This window comes from Emys orbicularis, chromosome 1 (genome assembly GCF_028017835.1).
Source record: "Emys orbicularis isolate rEmyOrb1 chromosome 1, rEmyOrb1.hap1, whole genome shotgun sequence".
Taxonomy (NCBI): Eukaryota; Metazoa; Chordata; order Testudines; family Emydidae; genus Emys; species Emys orbicularis.
This window is the reverse complement of record NC_088683.1, coordinates 364,132,789-364,139,462: the sequence shown is the minus strand read 5'-3', so window position 1 is coordinate 364,139,462 and position 6,674 is coordinate 364,132,789. Positions and strand designations below refer to the sequence as shown.

General features: G+C 55.0%; 1 protein-coding gene across 1 annotated transcript in view; it reads left to right on the top strand.

The window, feature by feature from the left end:
• The first annotated feature begins 767 nt into the window (after positions 1–767).
• RHOG (ras homolog family member G) overlaps positions 768–6,674 on the top strand; it is a 31,224-nt gene continuing 25,317 nt past the window's right edge. The window contains exon 1 of the mRNA XM_065423455.1: positions 768–879. The gene's annotated coding sequence lies outside the window, so the exon portion shown is untranslated. The remainder of the gene's footprint in view (positions 880–6,674) is intronic.

The following is a 6,674-nucleotide window of genomic DNA, read 5'->3' as shown; positions in this document are numbered from 1 at the left end:
AACCCAGAGTTGTGAGCTCAATCCTTGAGGGGGCCACTTAGGAAGCTGGGGCAAAAATCAGTACTTGGTCCTGCTAGTGAAGGCAGGGGGCTGGACTCTTTGACCTTTTGGGGTCCCTTCCAGTTCTAGGAGATGGGTATATCTCCATATATTATTATTATAAGAGACTAGCCAGACACACAGAGAAACTTCTGCAGAAGCAGACAGGGCAGATAGCGGCTGCGCTGGCACCTACCGAGGCCCCGTTGGCTCCCCCCCGCCCCGGGGATGTCAGGGCATTGGGTTATAACGTGATGGCGCGCGTGCTGCTTGGGACCAGGCCGCAAACCCGAGGCTGGCTGGCTGGCTGGCTACCCTCTCCGGTTCCCTTAGGCGCTTCTCTGCCACCCATCACTGCAGTGTCTGGGCACTTCCCTGGTGCGTGATCTGCCCACTGTCCCTCGGGCGGGCTAGAGCCTGGACGGCTGAACAGAAGGTGGCAGACCCAGGGTGCAGTCCCCCCCCCACTTTGGGGGTCCCTCTTTGTGGGTGTGGCACGACCTGCCAAGGCAAGGCTGACGGTGGGGCAGGGCTGGGATCTGGTTGGGGAAGGAGGGATTGGGGGGAAGGGCCATGCGCTCACACAGGGGAGAGGACTGGAGCAAAGTTGGCCTCAGCAGAGAGCGCTCAGGGGTAGAGAGGAAGGGAAGTAAGAGCCGGGGAGCAGAAACTTCCTTGTTCACGCTCTCTGGTGCCTTGCTCTGCAGACTTCCTCTGGCCTCAGTCACTTCCTTCTGCACCGGGAGCGAGCAGCAGCAGCGAGCAGCAGCGGCGGCCGCCCCCAGCCGAGAAACACCCGGCTCACCGCGCACCCCCCGCCGCCCCGAGATATGAGCCACGGTGAGTCCTGCCTCCCCGCCGCTCCCCGCGGCCTTCTGGGAGAGGGGGTCGGGGCGCGCCCCCTTAGCCCGGCGGCCGCCGCCCCCCAGCTGTGCCGGGCGCCTCTGGGGGGTGGTCCCCCGGGGTGGGGGCAGCTGTTCCGGGCGCCTCTGGAGGGTCCCCCGGGGTGGGTGCTGATGCACTGTGCCCTCTGGAGGGTCCCCCGGGGTGGGGGCAAGCAGCTGTGCAGTGCGCCGCTGGGGCGGGGATCTCTCGGGGTGGGGAGCTGTGCAGTGCACCTCTGGAGAGTGGGGGTCCCTCGGGGTGGGGAGCTGTGCAGTGCGCCTCTAGGGGGGGGTCCCTCGGGGTGGGGAGCTGTGCAGTGCGCCTCTAGGGGGGGGTCCCTCGGGGTGGGTGCAGCTGTGCAGTGCGCCTCTGGGGGGGTCTCTCGGGGTGGGTGCAGCTGTCCAGTGCGCCTCTGGGGCGGGGATCTCTCGGGCTGGGGAGCTGTGCAGTGCGCCTCTGGAGAGTGGGGGTCCCTCGGGGTGGGTGCAGCTGTGCAGTGCGCCTCTGGAGAGTGGGGGTCCCTCGGGGTGGGTGCAGCTGTGCAGTGCGCCTCTGGGGCGGGGATCTCTCGGGGTGGGTGCAGCTGCTCTCTGTCCTCTGGAGGGCGGGTCCCCTCGGAGCGGGCTGGGTGGGGTGTGATGCGTGTCTGGCCAGGACGCTTCCCGGGACCAGGCTGCAGTCAGCAAAGCGGGAGCAGGAGAGAGCCTGGGGGCGAAGCCGGGGTCGGGCTGTGGGGCTGGAGTGACGGGGTGGGGGTGGGGGGAGGAGGAAGAGTTTTCACCAAAGGCGCCTGCAACTGACAACAGCTGCTGCTGGGTCTGTCTGTGAAGGAGGCTGGGCAGGGCTGAGATGGGCTGGGTCAGGCAAGGCTGAGCTGGGCTGGGCTGGGCTGGGTCAGGCAAGGCTGAGCTGGGCTGGGCTGTACCGGGAGAGGCTGAGCCGGGCTGAGATGGGCTGTGCCATACGAGGCTGAGATGGGCTGGGCGAGGCTGAGATGGGCAGAGCTGGGCTGGGTCAGGCAAGGCTGGGCTGGGCTGTACAGGGAGAGGCTGAGCCATACGAGGCTGAGATGGGCTGGGCGAGGCTGAGATGGGCAGAGCCGGGCTGGGCTGTGCCGTGCCGAGTGAGGCTGAGCTGGGCTGGGCTGGGCTGCACTCTGAAAAGGTGCAACTCCAGGAGGAAAATGGTGAAGCAGCCAGCTCTGGGGTGCTCCCGTCTGTGCCACTGCCTCCTCCAGGGGAGCCGGGTGCATGCAGCCTGGGCAGACTGGCTGGCTCTGTTTTTTCTGGGGGAGAAGGTCTGTCCTGAGAACACAGCCTGCCCTGTGCCCTCCCCCACAAGCCTGGCACTCGCCTCCCTCCCCGGCCTCTGCTCCTGCTTCCCAGCCCTCCTCTGAGCTAGGCTTGGCTTTGGCCCAGAACAAGTAGGAGTTTCCCTTGTGTCCCTTGTTGTTAGGTCAGTCTGAGCTGTGCTGCAGGGAGCTGGGCTGACTCATTCTGTGCCAGGCTAAACTGAGACTGAGCCTGGCCCTGGGGTTCTCCATCTGAGCCGTTCGGTGCCAAGCTCAGCTGGGCTGGGCCCTTCTCGTGCTGAGATAGAGCCGGCAGCATGTTACAGTCAGAAAGTCATCAGCGTTTGTTCTGTTTTGTTTAATCGGAAAGCTGTGGGCTCCTCCTTGGTGTCTCATTGTCTCGGGGAGGGGGTGTATTGGGTTGGATCACAGCCTGGGTTTTGTTCAGCGTGAGGGAGGGGAAGAGAAGATCCCCTCCCAGGGCTGGGAGTGGATTTTAGTCTTCATTTTCTCAGAGATCTGCTCTAGGGGTTATTGTGGGGAAGTTCCCTGGCCTGGGCTATACACATGGGTCCCTTCTGGCCTTGGAGCCAATGACTCTGTGTCTATCCCCACCCTACTGCTAGTGTCTTCGCCCTCACAATCCCAGGCGAGCTGAGACCATGTGAACTGGGCTGAGATGCCCTCTGCGGGCTCTGCTGCCTTTTCATTAGGTCACATCATTTTGTGTGTTACTAAAAGGCTAAGAATGAACGTTTGCAGCCTCCCATTTTCTTAGGGATACAAGTGGGCATCAGACTGCAGTGACCCAGGCCTGAGCTAGCATGGACGGGGCTGCTAGCAAACAGTTTGAGCAGGGGCAGTTCCCAGATTATGCCTGAGCGGATGTATCCACAGGGTCAGATTTCCTGGGCTGACATCACCAGTGTCATTGGCTACCAGTGGTGGCGATTAGACCTGAAGTCAGGGAGGAGGGAGCTGGAAAGCTGAGCTCATCAGGATGGTGTGGGGGAGACGGCCCTGCCTAGAGAATGCAGACCTCCCTTAGAATGAGAAACAGCCTTAAATAGTGTAACAAAGCCAGGGCCACCCCAATTTCATGGTTGGCACCGTGCTATGCAGCATGGCTGCTTGGAACTTTGTGACACCAGCATGGATAGACATGAGATTCTCCGGCTTCCAAAGCACAGATCCCTGCTTTTTTAGCTAAAGGAGAATCTCCATTAGCCATTTGCTGTATAGGGCACATGACACACAGTTTAGAAGTTCTGATTCTGTCCAGCAGAGGGCAATGATGTGCCTGCTCATACGCACACGCCATTGCATCACAATGTATTTAAGGCCTGTTGCATATTTTTCCAGACACACTAAGCCTTGTCAATTGTATTTTTGCACAATGCATTTTAAGTTGTTGATGCTGCAGAAGAAATAGACCGATTCCCAAGGACTTGGGTGAGTAATTGGCTTTTGACAGCTAGGTCACTGGTTCGAATCCAGCAGGGATCAAGTGGGATGGGTGAGAGTGGAGGGGTGGAAGTGAATCGGAGGAGAGCTGGAGTCAGGCAGGAGGGAAGAGATGAGAGGCGGTGGTTCACCTTGCCCAGTAGCCTCTCTCTGACGGTGCTAGAGCTTCAGGAGGAGCGAATGGAACAGAGCTGAAATAAGGTGGAGGCAGCTCAAGGAAAATGTGAGACCAGACCGTTCCCACCTAATGTGAGCATGTGCTCTAACCCCAATGCAATCTCTCCTCTAAGTGGGGCGGTTTGTTGCGGTGACTGTTTGGTTGTTAAGGAAGTCGCTCACTGTCCAAGCGTCTGTGCAATACTATGGAATGAGGTTTCCCTTGGGTTCTCCTTGTTACTGTATGGTTACAATTATTTCATCTCTTTGGAGGGCACAGGAGGGCCCCCTCCCTTCCCTTCCTCGGGCAGCCAGGGGCCGGTGTGTCATAATTAGAAGCGTTCCAATGTATGAACAGCGTTGATTATCATACTGTTACTTCACACTTCAGAGCTGCTTTCTGTGTTCAAAGCCGTGCACACTCATGAGTAGCTCTGAGAATTAGTAGCAGAGGCGTCTCTGGTGTATGGAATGACCGTCCCACCTTGCATCCCAAGGAGTTTACAAACACAAATGAGTGAAACCTCCCGGCCCCCCAGGTGAGGAAGGGAGCTATTATCCCTCTGGCATTACTGGTTAAGAGTCTTTACATTGCTGTAATGTCTAGCAGCCCCGGTCAGGATAGGGGCCCCCTCGTGTGAAGACACAGACCCTGCCCCAAAACCAATGAGGAGTCCTTGTGGCACCTTAGAGACGAACAAATTTATTTGGGCATAAGCTTTCGTGGGCTAGAACCCACTTCACTACTGTATGTTCCACTCCAAGCATCCGATGAAGTGGGTTTTAGCCCACGAAAGCTTATGCCCAAATAAATTTGTTCGTCTTTAAGGTGCCACAAGGATTCCTCGTTGTTTTTGCTGATACAGACTAACACGGCTACCACTCTGGACCCTGCCCCAGTGCTGTCAACACTTAAGATCATGCTTAACTTGAAACATGGAAGTCCCATGGAACTACACATTTCACTAACGTGAAGCGTGCGGATAACTATTTGCAGGATTGGCCCTTATTAGTCTTAAAATAACGATTTAATTTTTAAAACATTTCAAATTGCTTTTATTTCTCTCGCTATACATATACATTTTCCTATTTTGTGCACAATTAACACTAGAATTTCATCGGTTTTAAACCCTTGACTTTGTCCCTTTTTCATGATATTCAAGCTCAGCCTTCTCTCTATTAACTTATTTCTAAGCCTGACCTTCCTTTTTTAGCTATTCTTGGCCTTTTCGGTTTCACTCTCCCCTTTGTTTAGTTTTGAACGCTGGCTGTGTCACTTTCTGTCTTTTTTTATACTGAATTCTAGCCTTACAGAAGCTTGTCTCGCCTTTTTCTAAAGCTGAACCCTTTGCCTTCCGCTACTTTTTTTGGTTAACCCTTTGATTCTTTTTTTTTTTTAAACAAAAAAAATTTCACTCTTGCTAGTTAGATACTACAGTGATGGGCATTATACAAAACCTGATAGTAGACTGAAAGATAAAGCCGATGACAAATAGGATGTTAGTTCACAGATCTGTAGATTTTTAAGGCCAGAAGGGACCATTCTGATCAGCTAGTCTGACTTCCTGCATATCACAGGCCAGAGAAACTCACCCATTCCTGCTTTGTGCCCGATAACGGAGGGGGGGGGGGAGGGGAACTAGGGCAGATCTTTTAGAGAGGCATCCAGTCGCCACTGAGTTGCAGCTAAACGTGCTTGGAGGACTTTATCAAAGCAAACACGAAGAAAGTGATGGGGTGGGTAGCTGTGAGACACACAGGCTGTAAAGGTGATGGATTTGGTCATTAGCAATAGCTGGGGATGTGGAGACCAGAAGATCAATTCAGTGACATGGCTCTTGGGTCCACGTGTAGCAGATCTCAGGAGACCTTTAGAGAGGCTTCTGGCATGTGCAGGAAGGAGCCTATGTTACCAGTGACATAAGGAGATGTACGAGAGAGGTCCTGGATGCTCGCTTTAGATTGCTGGGAAGACTGGTAGGTCTAGGGCAGGCATGGTAGCTGGGGAGGAAAGGTAACAAAAGGTAGCAGCTGATAAAAATAAATGAAGAAATTAGTCAAGAAGAGCCTATGTCCTCCAAGCCACAGCAGCATCCTTCCAAAAACGGAGCTTCTATCTGTTGTCTGCATGCGGGCTGGAGCAGGGGGCGTGTTAGATGGGGGTTGGGAGGGCTAAGGTGGTGTTCAGGGAGAACCCAGCCAAAGACATCAAAACAAATCACAAGGCGTTCTTTGAATGTATCAGAAGCAGGAAACACAGGAGAAAAGCAATCACTCCGCAGGGCGCGAGTCCTTTTTTACCCTCAATTTCAAATCAGTAGCAATAGCAAAGTCCCTAGTGGACTTGGTGGAGTCTCTGTCATGTCTCCCTTTTTCGGGGTTCAATTCCGCTTGGCAGGGCTTAGGGGGTTCAACCTGGTGACTGTTATTCGAATGATGGAGAGACTTTTCCAAAGAGGAAGAAGGTTTGGCAGCGTCTCCTGAAGACAGTCAGTCTCTGGGTTCTCCTGAGCTCCTCTGGACAATTGTTCTACAGGCAAGATCCCCTGGACTGAGAATGTTTGACCCCAGCGCTCATGCACTTTGTGATCTGCATTGTCCAGAGGGGCGCAGCCGTGGTGGTGGGTCACAGATCAAAATTCAGTCTTTGATGTAGCAGGGACTTGAGCCATTAATTGCTTTAAATTAGGCCAGGTCCTTAAACCGGCCTCGGAAGCCGACCGGGAGCCAGTGGAGGCACTTGAGCATGGGTCTGAGGCAGAAAGAGGGCGTTCTGAGGAGTCAAACGGGGCTCTGAGCTTTCTCGCCCTTTTGATGAATCGGGTCTGCATACCTTCAA